Here is a 19431-nt window from a genome sequence, read left to right as displayed (position 1 = left end):
TGATACCAACTGTGAGATGCCTGCCCATCGGCTTTCCAGGCACTCTTTTAATGGTCTATCGAGAAACAAATCTAAGCGTCGCTGCTCGGCACTCCCAGGGAATGTTTCGAGTTTTGTCGCCTAGGGTTTCCTGAATCCGCCTCGCAACGGAACGTTCACGACCGAACCCACCAGGATCGACTTGAAATTCGGGTTCCTAGTTGTCAAGGTCTCCTGTTAGCATTCTAGCGTCGGGTTTTGGACATCCTACTTTACACAGAGATACCCAATCCGAAGCAGACCCATGTCGCACTTGGTTCAAAGAGAATGGGAAACGAGAGGGATGTGTTGCTCAACCTCTCTGCCCATAGGGCATGGTCCCATTCCGGTCCCCTATAACGGCATGAATCGGGTTCTAACCTAACAATACCTAAAGGTCGAATGACGATAAAAATTTATGAGAAGCCTCCCAGTTCTCTGGGACCACCCTGCCGTAGGACGAACTCGTCGGGGGTTTCACCCACCCGCTTCCCTTAATAGCTTTAGTTTTCTAATTAGGTCCTACCACATTTATATGTGACACTTAAAGTCAGCTTCATTAATTAAGCCTTTTAGGGAACAGGGTTCATTTGTATAACTTATAGCATAGACACGAAAACCGAGCAAAGCAATCCATTGACAAATAAGTTCAAACAAGTTCCTTAACTTATCTTCAAGTTAATCTTTGTCTCCCGTCCATACAGGAGAAATTATGTATCGCTTCTATCCAACAGAAGTATCCCTTCTGCCCTGCAGAAATAACTGGTCCAATTCACATGGCACCTCAATCCTTTATCTAGAATAGGATCTCCCAACATGCCCAGATGTTGGGGGCCACGGAGGTCTTCAACTCCATTCTAGACCTAGCAAGGGGTGTCTAGAGCTCCAACTGACTGCAAGCTATCTAGGAGCGAAACATCATTCCCGTTGGTTGGCCTTTTCACCACTCGACCTTCGGCCCATGAATCGAGCAGTGCCCTCTCGGGTTAATACGCGGTGCGATCATGGAGATGATCCACCCGTGCAATATATCCTTCCTTAATTAAATCCTTTAAGAATCAAGCACAAACAAGGCATTCAACCCTAATATCATTTTCCAAGAAAACAATCCTTTATTCCCATGGTGACTTCTCATCACAGACCCTTGCCATGCATTTACCATAAATCACAAGCACTTGGAATACTCATATAAACAACAACTAACAACCAGTTGAATGTAAAAACATTTAGGATGTTGTTCGATCAATCAACAAAACCAATTGCATTCTTTCCAACCAATGCAAGAATAGACGATATAACATTTCCATCGTATATTTGCTCTCCCCCTTGGGATCTAAGAGCAATACTATACAAAAATGTTTCTTAACACCTCCTTCCTTCGGCTAGGGCATATGTTAAGGGTTCAAACACTATTCATGATGTAAGTTCTATAGGTCACTTACCTTGATTGATAACCCAACCCTGCATTTGGATTGGAAAAAGTCATCATTATCGGACGGATCTCAAGACATCTTAGTTTTAACCCTTATGATTAATTTATTGTACTAGCTCTTAGTCAAGTCATGAGGCAACTAGAAAATTATCCTCATATATCAAACATGTTATAGGCATAACGTGTGAATACTTAATAAGATAAGTGCAAGATGATCTCAAGTAATTAGACTCCAATAGGCCTTGTATTGAGCTAGAATCTAGTTTTTCTTAATATTTAGGCTCTTAGGCTAAGTACTTTTGAAGTATTTAAACTTTAAACTAGTACTTTAATATTTCATGATTCTCAATGTCATATTCTTTTAGTAATTATGCCATTTGTAACCCTTGACTATACTTTGATCTAGCACTAGTATGCACAATCTTTTAATGTCGTTCTTTTGACGACTATGCCATTCGTAACGCTTGACTAATTCTTCCTTGTAATTGCTCTACTAGCAAATAAGTCATATGTAACTAGGTGCAATTATCTTCCCTTGATATATGCACTTCACAAACTCTCTCTTTCGAGTAGGTGAGATGAAATTTATCCTTTCCCATGACCTATACTCGTGTATCGTAGTATGGGGCCTAACGTATCTCATACGAGAATCAAAGCAAGCATCTATCAATTTGAAAATACATTACTTACGACCGGAACCGCAGTTGGATTGACAGTGATGCCTTTGCCCAAAGCCTTGTTGCTGGTTGCAGGATTGTCATATGCACGCGACATTCTTCGCTTGGAGGCCATCGTCCGCAGGTAGACTCAAGAGATTAAGAAGGTAGAATAGATTCAAGATGGGAGAGCGTAAGAGAAGATGGTTAAGTCGAGGGTCGAGATAGAGGGAATTGAGCTAATTCTCTTCCTTGCAGCCTTTTGAGGTGACTCTTCTCTCTCTCTCTCTCTCTCTCTCAAGCTCTCTTTCAAGCTCTTCCTCACAATCTCTTGGAGGGGTATCCTTCTCTCTACCTCTCTCTCGCAGCCTCTCGGGGTCTCCTTATGCTTCCTTATGCCTCTCCCATGCCTCATATTTATAGTGAATTAGAGATGAGGGCTTGGGGTTGAGAAGTGGAGCTCTTTGTGAAGGGGGAACTTGGAAAGATCAGTGATCTGATGCTCAGATCATAAATCTGATGGTTCCATTGGCTCCGAAGGGGGGGTAAAACTCCAAGACACTTGGTTAGAAAGCTTTTAGTTCACTCCTTCTTTTCTCTGTTCAAAGTGTTGTCCACTGCCTGTGTACTGCGATCGCGGCGTGCACGATTTCGCAAATCCTCTCTTTATTTTTTTCTTTTTATAAAATCTCCAAACTAACTAAAATATCACTTATCTTTTCTTTTAAATGACATCCAGTTCTAAAAATCTCCATATCTTTTTTTAGGATAATATCTAAAATATCTAAAATATACTAGTTTTGCCCAAAATCTAATATTTTTGGACCATCCAACTATACACATTAACCTAGTGATTAATATAACTCATAAGTCTCGTTCACGTTGTAATTTACGTGAAGGGTGGCTACGGTCCTTTTCAATCTGAGAAAAATATCGGATTTATGACTCTCGATTTTTCTAAATAAAATATTTTGAATTAAATAAAAATTATTAATAATTAATGTTAGTTAGTTTTTACCTTAGTTAGTCTTTAGTTAGTAATCTTACTAACTTATTAATTGATTAACTAACTTTCAAACTAACCAACTAACTTTTATTGTGTGGAAATATTACATTTTGCTAGTCGGAAGTTGGACATATCGAAAATTAACTATACCTATATGGAGAAGTTGTGCCTTGCGATGGTATTTGCGACCAGCAAGTTCAAACATTACATTCTTTATGAGAAGGTGGTTTTTTATACGAAGGCAGAAGGGCCTTGATTATTGCTGAACAAGTTTCCTTGATTAAACAATAGATATTGAAATTTTTCTTGATTGCAGGAATATTATATCGACAAGATATTGATGATATCTATTGTTGATGTGTGATGCTTGATGAGGTTTCATTTATCTTGGAGGAGTGCCATGACTCTGCTTATGGGGGGTACTTTACTGGGCGGTTGACAGCATAGAAGGCTTTAAGAGTTGGATATTGGTAGCCATCCATCTTCCAGGATTCATTTGAGTATGTTAAGAGATGCGATACATGCGAAAGACATGATAGTAGAGGGAATAGGAAGCACCCACTTACTCCGATTATGGCTACTCTTCCAAAGTGAGGCATAAACTTTATGGGTCCTATTACCCCATCATCTACTACGCAAAAGAGATACATTATAGTAGCCATTGATTACTTCACAAAGTGGTCAGAAGTATGGGCGATGAGGCAGGACAATGCAAAAGAGATTGCTAATTTCCTACTTGAGCAGATCATTTGCCGTTTCGGTCTGCCAAAGGAAGTAGTATTGGACCATGGAACTCACTTTTTAAATGAGGTAATTAAAATCTTGACTAAAGCATGGAAAATTAAGCATAACAAGACAACTCCCTATAATTTGTAAGAAAATGAGCAAGTTGAAAGTACCAATAAGCAGCTTGTGGGTATCCTGTCCAAGATAGACTTCGAAAAGAAATGTGACTAGGATACAAAATTGTATGTGGTGGTATAGGCATATAACACGACGTTTAAATGAGCCACTGGCCACACCCCATTCAAATTAGTTTATGGGGAGGAGCGTGTCTTGCCCTTAGAAATTGAGTTGTTGACCATAAGATTCACAATCAATCATTCTTTGGGTGATGAAGATTCCCTATTCGAGTGTTTTACGACTCTAGCCCACTTGGATGAGCTTAATTGCAGAGTCTGTTGCACTAGGAAGTAGCTAAGCCTCAAATGAAGCGACTGCATGATCTAAGAGCAAAGAAATATACCTTTAAAAAATGATAGTTAGTTCTATATTATGATGCACGTAGGGAGCTATTTCCAGGAAAGTTGGAACCTAGATGAAATGGCCCTTACAAGGTAGTTAGGATAGGTAAAAATAAGTCCACGGCTTTACTAGCTAATCTACAGGGCATGGAATTTAAAAATAAGGTTAATCTTAATAAGATTAAACCTTATTATATTTGAGTATGTTAATGCTCTAAATACATTGCAGGTCCATGCTGGGGTTGATATGAGACCTGCAGGAGAGCTTAAACTGGTTGATGGGGCAGTTAATCCCTTATTTGGAGCACCAGGGGGTTCACTATAGATGTTGTATGGTATCAAGTGAGTGTAAGGGATGGGGTTTTTGGAAGGGGACACTTAAGCGTATACATTAGAGATAGACCCCTCTTAATTTCCTATATTGAACTTAAATTTAAGGAGGGGATAGAGGGAAAAAAGAAGGGAGGGAATGCATTTGATCACCTCTCTCCATAGATTGGTTTCTCCATGGCATACAAGAGACCTTGACAAGTAAGGTTAAAACCCTAAACCCTCACATAGTAGGGTTATTGAATTAATCATAGTGTGGGAGGGGGGAATTGGCCCTCTCCCATGGTGTTGGTAGAGAGATTCAACTCCCCTTCTTACAAAGAGAGCTTGGTGTCCACTTGGTGTAGTCACTTTAAGTATAAAGGGGTTCGATTCCCCTACTCCCTCTCCTCTTGTGGTAAGCGGGCACAGGCACTCAAAAACATTGCGACACATACTTCAATGGTATCCAAGTGCCACTACATAAATCACTTTGTGATATGACCATTTTGATACTTTTAATTTCTTACGATAATTCCAAATTTTAAAAAGAAAGTTAGTATATGTTCTATGAAGACTTACATTAAAGAAAGGGGATACATAAAAGTCACACATGTATATATCTTATAAGTTTAAATGGGGGATATATTAGTCTTACAAGCTTCATAAATAGGGGTTTTTTAAGAAGTCCTTGCATGCACATGACATGTCTTCTTTACTATGAGTGAACCCCCTGTGTTTGGAGCACCATATCTAGATCAAAGATATCATCAAGGGAAGCTTATCTGGTGGACCAAAGGATACAATGCGGTTGAGCAAGAAGACAGTGCCTTTGTGTGGGAGATCAAAGTTTTCTGCTATCATTGTTTACAAATTCTGACAAGCATCCCTGTTGAGTTTAATGAAGAAGGTGGGATGGAGCTGTCAGTTCATCCTCTATGTTGAATTTTGATTATCATAATTACGAATAGGGGAGTTCTTGATGGCTGGCTGTGTAAACCCATTGTGGGTATACACATTATACTTTGATGGAGCGTCCAGGGGCCCTAATAAAGAAGGGAGTGTTGGAGTAGTTATCTGCGATCCCCGACATAGAGTTACAGTGAAATTAGCTATTTATCTCGGGGTAGGATTCACTAACAACATGATGGAGTATAAAGCCTTGATTATGGGATTGAACATTGCCACGAAAGGTGGTATTCGGCAGTTGTTAGTAAAAGGGGATTCCCAATTGCTCTTAAATCAACTAAATGAGACATACATAGTCTAGAATCCTATCCTTTGCATGTATCATCGAACTGCTATGACCCTACTTGATGAATTTAAGAGCATCTCTCTTCAGCTGGTCCCATGTTCTTGGAATCAGTTTGGGGATTCATTAGCCAATTTTTCTTATGAAGATGACCTCTTCTTCAACTGTGGTCCTAGTCCGGATGTTGCTATTGATAATGAGACAGGACTTGGTTGTTTGTGGGGAATCTTATCAAACCACACGTTATATGGTAGGTGATGGTTGATATGGGTAATGCGCAGAGTGGCCGAGACCCATCTACCACTATTATCTTGGACCCATAGGTTGATTAGATGACATGTTATGCGTACACCTCTTGCTATATATGCAAGAGGAATGGGTCACAACTTGATGCATTTACTTTAGGAGTGAGAGCCCTATTTTTTCCCTTGGAATGGAGCGTATTTTTGTATATCTGCCTTATTCTCAAGAGGGATGCATAAGTGTTGTTCTATTTGATCTCATTAGGCTAAGCGGGCTAGTTGCTTTAAGGTTTTGATGTTTGATTTCATAAGGCCAAGAGGACTAGTCAGTGTTTTATAATGTCATGATTGATTTCTTTAGGCCAAGAGGGCCAGTTAGTTTGCAGTAAAATATGCTATTTCTTTAGGCTAAGAGGGCCCTATGTCTGTTTGGTGTAGGTATGTTTAATAGTTTTCTATTTTAGTGATTGCATCATACAGGTTGATGAAGTTTTTGGACCGTGGAAGAGATTCCTGTGGACATTCAAGGTGGTTTCTTTCCCCTTTCTGAGTTTTTTTTTCCCTTTTCCCTTAAGCAATTAATGATATATGTGTATGTAAGGGGTACCTTCTTTTTGTTTGTTGGGGACCAGCAATCCAAGCATGAAGTCCTAGGTTTAAGTTAGGCATGTCTAGGGGAGGTTTGAGTAGTCATTGCCTCCTATAAAGGCATTGTTAGGCATGGAAAGACCTGTTTTAGAAGGAAGTTCTAGTGACCCTATTCTATTGACTTGCTAGGTGGCCATTCTAGGAGTTTCTGTTAGTTGTGAGGTAGTTAGAAAAGCATGCTAGACAAAACGATGATACAAAGGAAAAACCCTAAATATCTGAAAGACAATATATGAATATACGGAGGTGTGTAAAAAGGGGTTCTAACCCCTCTCTAAAAATAGAAAATGAAAGAAAAAAAAATTCTTGAGCAATTGTACATCGCCTTGCGAAGGCCTGGTAGGTTCCTGGGGATGAGTCAGACACCTAGGGCCGATGCCTTGTCTTCCTAGGGGTGGCAACTAGCTAAAAAGAAAATGAAACTAAGGAAGGTTAGAGCAAAAATAAAAGTAAGTGTTAGAAAAGGATTAAGTGTCACCTTACGAGGGCTTGGTAGGTTCTTGGATACCGAGACAGGACCTGAGGCCGATGCCCTGTTCTCCTTGGGTCACTACGCTCAGCTCCCTCCTTTTTACATGCACGAGTATAGAAAATCAAGGCCTAAAAGGAAAATGTGCTCAAAGAAAATATTTTTTGATCAGGCTATAGGAGTCCTCACCTAGTAGGAGCTCCTAGTTGAGTTGTCCTTAGTTAGGTAGGTAGTTCAGACCCCCACTTAGGATGATCTCTTTGATAGTTATTTTTAGCTTGCCTGTGTTGGAGCAACATGTTAGTGACTCGCTCTAGGCACTTATCAGATAATGCTCGGCCTACTCCTCGTGAATTTCATGCCTTGGTTTTGATAGGGCATAGGGTGAGAGCTGTGTTGTGTTTTGTTGAGTATTTTCTGTATCAGCTTGATGCTCTTTGTGGTTGTGTTTATGTGCAGATCTGTTCATGGGATTCGATGGGCTGAGTTGCTCTATCCCGTGGTCACCAATGAGAGCTGATTTTTTACTCTGAGCTAGGCAATGCGGGACTTCAAGACAGGTATGCAAGATTTTTCAGACCTCAAACTGGACGTCGAATGCGCGAATGGGAGTGCTCGGAGGCCAAGGCCCAAAAAAGATCAAGTGTAAAAGGACTTGAGAGCCAAGAGGGGTGACCCTTGGGCTCTCCCACCCCCAAAAATTTCACGAGAGAGGAGGGATGTTTTTTTTTAGTGTGGAAAAAAAAAACATGGCGACGACCTGCACGACGATGATTTTGAGGAGGGGGGGCTATGGCACCTCCATATACCTATACCAACTGATCATACTAGCTTGATGCTTGTTGTCTTCGCTCTCCATCACCACTCTCTGCTTGTAAAGTGGCTGCCTAGATTGATAGATCCGAAATCAATATTTCTCTCTCCTCCCTCTCTCTCCCCTCTATGGGTTGTTCATGCGCATTATCTTGAAGGAGGAATCAGAAAGGAGATTGAAGAAAATGATGATGGAGATTAATGGAGATGATGAAGATTGATGTAAAGCATGGAATTGAGAGCAATGGATGCTTCGTCTGCTGGTCATGCAGTCATTCAATGCGTCTTGGGTTTCGTAGAAACACAGTATGACTATTTTTTATAAAGGAAATGATGATTTTTCGACATTTTATGATGGAAATGATGTTCTTATGCGATAAAAATTTGTTTGAGTGCTGGTTGCATCATGTTTAATTGTTTTTAATTAAAAAATTTTGATTTCATAATGATTTACTTGCGCTATTTAAATCTCGCAAAATCCAAAATGCGGTTTTTAAGGGTAAAACGATGGTTTTGTCATTTCGGGTGGGTGAAATGTACTCCTATGGGAGAAAATGGAAAATAAAATTGAATTTAGTATGCTGAAATGATTGGCACTAAAAATTTAGAAAAATAGAGTGATTTTTCAAATAAATGCATAACGGAAGCACTATCTAAAAGTAGGGGGTGGAATGTTTGAATGATGCGATTTGGGTGCTGTTTATTGCTCATTTTATTGATGCATATCATGATATAGGGTTCGTTGTATTTTAATTAAGAGGATAGTAGCATGAGCGCTGTCTCGGCGCTATCCTTACATTGCCGCAACGAGTTAGTAAATGAGCATTGGAAAGCCTGGTTGTGCACAACACATTTCTGATTGAAATTTATGTTTGAGCACTTTAGGATCATCCACTTTTGCATGTGCATATCAACCATGGTATCAAAATACAAAGAACTGGATGCATAGCACCTATTTTCCGTTATGATGACCTACGCTTAAGTGTGGGAGACGACCTAAGCTGTAGGTTAGTCGATCATTTTCTTGGGGAGTTGTTTGGTAAGGGCGCATGGTATCTCCTTGAATACATTCAAAATGAAAGAGTGGAGCTTGTATCATGTGTACTTGCCGACTATATAGCATAGAGGATACACCTAACACTACCAGGTGTGAGGATGATCATGACTTTTAGCAAGGGTGACCTCACTAAACCTCGAGGGAAGGGCAAGGAGCATTCTGACATACCAAGCAAGCCTAGTAATGAGAGCAAGGAGTTGTTGAAAGAGTTGATACAAGCGCAGGTTGAACGGAGAGAACCAGTGAGTGAGGCCATACTTGAAACAAAAAGGTTAGGAGACAAGGCCAAGGATAGGGTTTGGACTTACAAATATTGTAGAAGACCATGAAAGAACCCCAAGCCTTATAGACGAAGGCATCGATGGAGAGCTAGCACAACGCCACGATGGATATCCAAGGTGTTGCTTCGTGCTCAAGGGTATTATGCAGGCAACCGATGGATTTGGGTACCAAAACCCCCTGCTAAGATGGACCACTAAAACATGCTTGGATAGCCGATAGGTGGGCACGTTACACTTGAGCTCAGTTAGTAAGGAAAAAAAAGTAATAATATGAGCTAGATGAAACTTGGCTATGGAGTTTTAGGATTTCCAAGAACAAGGGCATGGTTTTTCACTCTGTGTGGGTTGTGTACTCAATCATTTTCAAAACTTTTTTTATGGAATCGAAGCTTGACTAATTGGCTTCCAAAGCCTTATGATCCTAAACAAGAAAAACATGCAATGTTGGGCTCTATGCTCAACAATGTCGAGTTGTGATGTGCCAAGGAGAAGTGCCTTGAGTAGAGAAGGAGGTCCACATAAGAAATCATGAGCTAATATGGCATGGTTGAAGAGATCCAGAGGCTCCAAGGTAGGTAGGTACTGTTTTGGCTATGGCTGCCAAACAATGACTATGAGATTCAAGTGAGGAATAGGAGTCATACACTCAAATTGAGCTGGATTGAGATGAAGAGGAGCTGAGAGGAGTGAAGCGAGAGCTGGGCCATGCTTAGCTTAGCTCTAATATCATATGAAAAGTGCAGATCTAGAGCATGGTAGGAGTTATGGTGGATGGAAGATGAAGGCTAGATTCATGTTGACATAGACTGAAGAGTAGATAACTGTTACATAAGTGAATTAGGTTCCAAGATGGAATCTTGGACTCGTAAAGACAATATTGTGTATGAGATTGACAATGACAAAGATGACACTAACTGAAAGACGAAAGCATCATGATAGTGTATTCATCATTGTGAGAGTGATAGTCAAGTACAATGCTTTATAGATTTTGCATAGGTAACATTCTGCACCACTGTGCTTATGGGATTTAGGACCTCTTCCTAGACTACTAGATTTTACCTTTTCCATTGCTCCATACAACTGGGTGGGATTGCCAAATATCTCAACAGGTCTTCCATGTGAAGATGAAGCACATTGAGATGCGGTGCCACTTTATCAAAGAGGTTGTTGAGGCCAAGTCTGTTGACCTTGTCAAGATCTCAACTAACCAAAATCTTGCAAATTTGCTCATGAAAAGTCTCTCAACAGAGGGTTTTTCCTTCCCTAGAAAGTTGATGGGCGTTGGATGAGATGACCTCTATTCTTCATCTTATTGTATAGAGGACAAGTCTGTTGACATTTTCAATATCTCTATTTACCAACATCTTCCATATCTGCTCATGAAAAGTCTCTCAGTAAAGCATTTTGCCTTCCTTAGGAAGAAGTTAATCGACGTTGGATGAGATGACCGCTATTCCTCATCCTGTTGTATATACACACTGTAATTTGTCACTGTCTTTTCTTTATTTCCTCTTCACTCAAGGTACATTTTCCTTTAAGTGGGAGATTCTTGGGGGGTAAAGGTACCTGTGACTAGCCGCTCGTGTATTTCTATATTGACAATACCTGCAACTGCACACTATTGCAAGTGATGAGTGCCCATCATTGTTACTTCATTCTTTATTTTTTCAATGATATTTGAATAAAGGGAAGGCCGGTCGCACATTGTGACTATTGTAGTTCCCACATCTGGAGTCTCTCTCTCTTGCTCTCTTGCTCCATCGGCCATAGCTCACACCTCTCTTGCTTCTGCTTGCTCATGCTTCCACTTGGGCTTCTCAGCGTATGTACCTATCCACTAGTGTATTACTACATTGATAGTACTTGCATATATATGTACACTACAAATGCCAAGAACCCATCACCATTACTTCATTCTTTTTCCTTTCAGTGATTTGAATAAAGGTAAGATTCATGGGCGTGTGGCTATCATGACATACATCAAATTGTCCACTACAGATGTATAAGGGATCTCGACCATCTTGGTCTTCTATGCATCTGATTGGGGATAATTGGCTTGATTGACCTTCACATGGGAAAGTAAAGGATAACCAATAGGCTTAACACTCTACATATGAAATCAGTGAAGCATCTTCTGTATGCATGCTTTCTATGATAGATAAAGAAGCCCCTTAGAGTGATCATTCATGATGTGTATACTAATAAAATGTAACACCTACCCCATGTCCTTCATCTCAAACCTCTTCTTGAGCTAAGTCTTCAAAGCATCCACCTCATGAGCTCTCTTAGCAATGAACATATCATCAACATGAAGTACCAAGATAATAAGGCTACCATCATAAGCCTTCTTGTGTGAAGACATAGATCCATATCATTGCAAGTATATCCTTGCGAAGCATGAAAGCATCCAACTTATGGTATCATCTCTTAGATGCTTGCTTAAGGCCATGAAGACCCTTTATAAACTTACATACTAGGTGTTTCCTGCCCTTTTCCGTAAAGTCCTTAGGATGTTGCATATAGATATCCTCATGCAAGTCCCCATATAGAAAATCCATTTTCACATCCTTCTGATAAATGTCTAGATCTAACTACACAACTAAGGCCAAAGCAATCATGGGATAGTCATCTTGACTACAATAGAAATTCATCGAAGTCAATACCATGTTCTCACTTCAAACCCTTACAACCACTCTGGCCTTGTATGCTGGCTTAGGATATTCAGGGGTACTCTTCAACTTGTATACCCACTTACATGGCAATGTGTGTTTTCCATTAAGCAAAGGAACAAAAATCCATGTATGGTGTTTCTGCAGTGAATCAAAATCAGACTATATGGCTCTCTTCCACTATCACCTTATTAGGAAGGTCTCAATTGATAAGAACTCTGCAAATTTGCTCACTAAAAGTCTCTCAATGGAACATTTTACCTTCCTTAGTAAGATGATGGGCATAGGATGAGATGTCATCTGTCCTCTCACTCACTCTCTCTCTCTCTCTTTGTGGCTTGCTCTACCCTCCATAGCTTGCATCTCTCTTGCTTTTGCTTACTCCTGCTTTCACTTGGGCTTCTTCCTTCAAAATACATAAAGTAGTACAAAGCTCTTTAAGCTATCAATTATCTTTGATTAAGAGTAGAAGGGCCAATACATATAATTTGATGTGGCTTTTTATCAAAATTTGAGATAAAAAACTATGCCAAGTCACAAGTTAAATTTTTAGCACATTCTCTAAAGAAGCTTTTAGAAACACATTCAGGAGAATAAAAACACATAGATGTTGAGGAGTTGGTCATATCAACATCAAATAGGTAAATCTGAGACATATATCACCTTCATATTGAGCTTGATTTGTGAGTATGAATCTCTAAGAAAAATAAACCATCTTTTCATATCAAGCTTAATTGTGGGTATGAATCTATAAGTAAAATAAATAAGTCTTGTCTTTTGTCTTCACATTCTAAAGTAATGTTATGGATTTGTAAATGTAATAAAAAATATTCAAGATACATGGAATATAGAATTGTAATATGATGGTATAGAGAAGATGATAGATGCATGCAAGCAAGATCTTTTCTAAATGTCTACTTATAATCATTGTTTCTCTATCTTAGATTCATTTGCTTTATTAAAATTGATCATGTGGTTTACTTATTAGAGATTTGCTTGTGCAAAAGGCTTAATTATATCAAACAAAGAGTGTTGTATACTTAAGCAATTTAATAGTGGATTTAGATGCTTTATTAATAAAAATGTATTAAATACTTTGAGAATGTAGTAGATATAATCACATTCCTTGGTTTGCAAAGGAATATAGTACTATGTCAATTGTATCAACTTAAGGAATAGAGAAACCATGGTATCAAGCTCATTTTTGTTTTTTAGTCCTATAAGATAAGTGGTGTTATGGAAAATATCATATACTTATTATTTTGTGGGTTTTTTATAGTTGTAAAAGGCTAAGGATGTGATAAGGATCAACTTACATCATGGGATCATACAATACATGCTAGGAAAATTACTTTGAAAATAAGATGATTTTGTATTATTTATTTGTGGACTTTTATTATTTATGTATTACATAATCATAAATTGTTATATGTAAGTACCATGTGTGATACTGGCCACATTGTGCTTGGTAGATAAATGATAGAGAACTAATGTGTTTTGTGTCATGGTGAAATAAATTATTCAAAAAAGTAAAAAAGTATTATTGAATAAATTATCAAGTATAAATAATCTCTAAGGGAATCTATGTAGTAAATGTGACATATAATAGTGTGTATTTATATGATATTATAATGTATATGCATGATATTGTGTATTATTAATGTATACATATGATACATGATAATATATATTTACATGATACATTGTAATATTATTCATGATATTGTGTATTATTAAAATTATTACCTCATTTATGAATTATAAGTTTAAGTCTATTTAATGGAAATGTTAACTAATAATTAGTTTTTAATATTATTAATTTATTTGATCCAATCTCTTTAATATAAATAATACTAGACTATTAGATTTAAGATATAATTTTATCAAAATAAACTTTCTTTATGGAACACTTTGCTACTTTTTAAATGTGGTTCATTTTTAAAAAGATTTTATAGGTTTCCTTAAAAGCAACATGATCATGTGCAAAATAGGAAAAGAAGGTAAAAACTTAGTTCTGTTGTTTCTCCCTCATTTGGAGTCAAAATTTAGAGCTTTCAAAGTAATTTTGGGACTTTTGCTATGTTTTGGATGTGATGGTAATATCAAAACATCGTGTTTCTACATATAGAACTCTCTACAACAATTATAGCAATCTATTAGAATTCTCTCAATACACAAAACTTTGTATTTTGATTGGTGTTTATATATTCTTTGTAATTGCATAGTATGGTATGAATGTAAATAGCTATGTAGATCAATATTCTATAATGGAGGACTGCAAAACATAGCTTTTGTTATGGGAGAGGTTGGGTTCTATCTTGTGCTTTCTCTTGTTCTTTTTGAATTTGTGTACTTATTAAAATTTCTTATGTTAAATAAAGATGTTTGTATCTAAGATTTTGAAATGCTAGATTTGTCTTCATCTTCATTACAAGTAGAGTGGAAAAAGCTAACATTCTAGAAGAATTGCATTAATGAACATGTGGAAAGCTTGTTGATAGAGTCAATCGAAATAAAAAACAATGAAGCATTTGAGGAGACAAAGGAGGAAATTTAAATGGCATGAATCTAATGGAGGTATATAACATCCTTAATATATTGTGGCAATGCAATGTCCATGTTTAAACCTCCTATCTCCAATTCAATATCCAACAAAGTTATTATCATGTGCCATAAGCTACAAAATGGCAATACAATGAACTATAGTAAAACTCTTCTAAAGTTATCAAAATCTAACTAAATCAACATGCTTAAACCATAACATTTTGATTCTTTTTTTATATAAGCAACTTATCACTTGATCTTGGAGAGCTTGATTCCCTTACTTTCATGGATGAAGAAGTCAAAGTGCTCTTCCCATGTGAACAATATACAATTTATACTTTTCTCGTATGAGAAATATTTAGTTTATACTGCCTTGCTTCAACAACTCTCTCATTGGAAAGGTTGATCTTATATGAGGATATATTATTATGTTTCTATGTTAAGGCTCTTGTGGTAGAATGAAAATTGATATCCTTGACATAATGATACCATTCTATAATGAGACAATTGTGGATGGGGAGGGTACTATTCCACTTGATAGAAGAAACAGAACGAGCTCTCATATATTGTCATATTATTTTCCCGATGAGGAGTGTGAGGAGAGAAGCTTTGTTGTGAAGATCAAGGATTCAAGCTTCTTCTTCAATATTGGTGCTTGCTATCCATAGCTTGATAGAGGTACTATTCTCATCCTTGAGCTCTACATCTAAGGTAAAGCAAAGCCATTGAGGCTCTATTTAGGGGCTTCAATAGATCGATTTTCTTACATTTGGATAGCCACTAGTATCTAGAATTAATACAAAATAGCTTGGCTTTGGATGCTTGGAAATAGGTTTTGGATGCTCAAAGACATTGAAGCTTTTCAATAGAAGTAAAATTAGCATTCTCTTCCATTTTCTTTCTCTCAAATGTATGTATAATAGCAAAGAGAGTGAAAACACCTTTCAATAATTTACTTTGGAGCCATTCTATCCATTTTGAATGGATACAAAGTGTGTATCACATACAAGGTCACAAAGTCGTGGATAATTATTATAGCTTGACAACACTTCCATTTTTGGACATAAATTTTGCATATCATATTAGATCAAGGTGTTATATAGCTCAAAACAAAGAACACAATAAGAGCTATAATTTTTAGTAATCATAAATATGGTTTTGTATAGTTTTGAGTTCTCTATTTTACATAGAATAGAATAGTTTTGATTTGGACAACACTTTTGGATAATAGCTCCTTCTAGGTTACTTCAAGGTTTGGATCACACATAGATTTTGATGGATTTGTTAAGTTATTAAAGGATTTATCATGATATTTTGTGCTCATTTTAAAGATATTATGTGGATCCAAATCGATTTACGAAAGTACTTTATATGTACTTAGTCTCCAATGGTTGCAGATTTACAAAAGTACTTAATATGTACTTAGTCTCCAATGGTTGTAGTTTTATGCTCAAAAGATAGTTAGAATACTTAGGGAAGCTCGTAGAAAATTCACATGCATTTGTGAATGATGAAATATTATTTTTTGCATTAGTTTTATGTTGGTTTGATATTTTGATAGCCATTGCTTGACTTTGTGAGGCAATTTATTTTTGTAGTCCATTGGTCTATTTTAAGCTTGCAATTGGGTATTCCTTGTTGTTTTGGTGTGCAAACATACTTATCTTGATGGTATAAACATTTTGTTGTCCATTGGTCTATTTTAAGCTTGCAATTGTGTACTCCTTGTTGTTTTTGGGGTCCAAACATACTTTTGTTATTTATTATGGCTTCTTTATAAAGTTTAGAGAATGCATGGTTTAATATTGAAAATCTTGACGGTACAAACATTTTATACTAGAAAGAGCAAACCTAGAATGTATTAATCAACTATAGTGAAAATAAGCTTGAAGACATGGATACAAATATATGGAAGGAATTGGATACATTGTCATGCTCCACTATTATGTCAATACTTTCAAAGTCCACATATTTTAATGTGAAAGACACGGTAGGTGCATATGGTGTATGAAAATTTTTTGGTGACTTGTATGAAAAAGAAAGTGTGTTCTCGCAAGTTTATTGGTTGAAAAAACTCATTAATGTTTGCATGGAGGAGGAGCTTCAATACCTAATCACCTCAATTGTCAAGGAGAGGGCTAAGGGGTGAGAGAAAGAAGAGTAGAAGAGAGAGGAAAGAGGAGAGAGAAAGAATAGAAAGATAGAAAAGAAGAGAGAGAAGCCATAAAAGCTGTGAACAAGGAGCTAAGATGAGAGATAATAATTGTATTATGATCAAAAATGCAAAAAATTACATGTCTCACACCTTTTATACCTATGTTAGTGTGACAAGGTGTTATTAATAACTCTCTCTAACTAACACATGTATCCTCGGCTTCTTACAATCCATCCCTGCCCAAAGGTTTTTTCCCACAAGAACAAAGTTAGAATGGCAAAGAAGGATCGATGAAACAGAGTACTACTCTGATTTCAGCAATACAAAAGATGTGATGGGAATCAAATAGTAAAGAGTTAGTTGCTGAAATGAAGATGTTAAGGAAAGCCTCTAGCATATACATAATCTAGATGTCTTCAAAATTGAAGTCTTCAAATCTTCAAGAAATAACCTCTATAAATAGTAGATAGCTTGTTATATAAAATAATATATATGGAAGAAAAATGCCATAACTTCTTATAAAAGTATCCAAATAGAGCATGCCACATATCAAAATGTAGCTACTAGAGAGTACCTTGACCTTATGCATGTGGATGAATTTTAAAAATTAGGCAAGGTAAAATTTGTTCTAAAATAGATTGCTATTTAGACCCTGTTTAGAGTGCAATTGGCTCCCATATGGCTATGTCTCAGCCACCACCAATGCATCTTGTAGATAGGGAAACTCATCCAAGATAAAGTTTGCCCTCCAAGAAGCTTTCTCAAGTGGTAAATCCTTCCATTTAATCAAGTGCTCAATGATGGAGTGAGAACGAAGCTTCTTTTCACATTGATCGATGATCTCCTCAAGAATGTATTGAATAAGTCATTCTTCATCCATAGGAGGTAGCTCATCAACTATTTTCACTTGAGTAACATGAAAGGGTTTGAGCTAACTAACATGGAAGACATTATGAATCTTGGTGGAAGAGAAAAGTTCCAATCAATATGCCAAGTCTCTTACTAGAATGTCGAAGCTTGGAAGTATTCTTTAGTATTACAAGAAAAGCCAATTGTCTATGGAGCTCAGTCCCGAACTAAGAAGAGGACAATCTGGGAATGTAGTTTTCAAGATAAAGGACCACTCCAATCTGCTAAAAGAATCCTAGGACACTTTGGTCTAAAAGAAAATCCTACCAAGGACAACCAAGAATCTTGTGACCACAAGTGATAAAGTTCCGTGATGTTTCTATTGAAGGGAGTTACGTCATTTCAAAAGGGAATGTCCAAAGCACCCTAAACGCCGATGCTCTGAGTGCCACAACATTGGACATAACTACATCAATTGTCCCAGGAAGAGAACTTGAGCTTATAAGAAATGAAGTTGTACATGCTCCAATGATCCAGAATATACCAGGTGCTTAGGAAAAACCTAGAAGATATCCATGAGATGCAACTACAATAAATTTTCTCTTGTAATCAAGACTCGGATATATCAAATACAATAGGTTGTTGTTTCAAAAGACGGCATGCCTGTGAGTGATCAGAGTAGTGCAGCGAAAGCATGGTGGGCCCATAACCCATAGGTTCTAAAATGATACCCCCGATTCCTCTTGAGATGAGGACATCTTGATTTCTCTAAGGGGAGGAGGATGTAATATTTCCACACAATAAAAGTTAGTTGGTTAGTTCGAAAGTTAGTTAGTCAATTAATAAGTTAGTAAGGTTACTAACTAAAGACTAATTAAGGTAAGAACTAACTAACATTAATAATTAAGGACTTTTATTTAATTAAAAATATTTTATTTAGAAAAATCGAGAGTCATAAATCCGATATTTTTCTCGGATTGATAAGGACCGTGGCCACCCTTCACGTAAGTTACAACGTGAACAAGACTTATGAGCTATATTAATCACTACTATTAATGTGTATAGTTTGGATGGTCCAAAAATATTAGATTTTGGGCAAAACTAGTATATTTTAGATATTATCCAAAAAAAGATATGGAGATTTCTAAAATTGGATGTCATTTAAAAGAAAATACAAGTGATGTTTTAGTTAGTTTGGAGATTTTATCAAAAGAAAAAAATAAAGAGAGGATTTGCAAAATCGCGCACCACGATCACAATCCACAGACAGAAAACAGCACTTCGAACAGAGAAAAGAAGAAGGAGTGAACTAAGAGCTTTCTAAGTAAGTGTCTTGGGGTTTTACCCCCCTTTTGAAGCCAATGGAACCATCAGATTTATGATTTGAGCATCAGATCACTGATCTTTCCAAGATCCCCCTCCACAAAGAGCTCCACTTCTCAACCAAGCCCTCTCCTCTAATTCACTATAAATATGAGGGATGGGAGAGGCACAAGAAAGCATAAGGAGACCCCGAGAGGCTGCGAGAGAGAGGTAGAGAGAAGGATACCCCTCCAAGAGATTGTATGTGTGTGTGTGTGTGTGTGTGTGTGTGTGTGTGTGTGTGTGTGTGTGTGTGTGTGTGTGTGTGTGTGTGTGTGTGTGTGTGTGTGAAAAGGAGACCCGAGAGGCTGCAAGGAAGAGAGTTAGCTCAATTCCCTCTATTTGGATCCTCAACTCATCCATCTTCTCTTACACTCTCCCATCTCGAATCTATTCCGCCTTCTTAATCTCTTAAGTCTACTTGC

The sequence above is a fragment of the Lygodium microphyllum genome, chromosome 30, assembly GCF_053477565.2.
Source record: "Lygodium microphyllum isolate KBCC chromosome 30, Lygodium_microphyllum_v1.1.10, whole genome shotgun sequence".
NCBI lineage: Eukaryota > Viridiplantae > Streptophyta > Polypodiopsida > Schizaeales > Lygodiaceae > Lygodium > Lygodium microphyllum.
Note: the sequence above shows the minus strand (reverse complement) of the source record.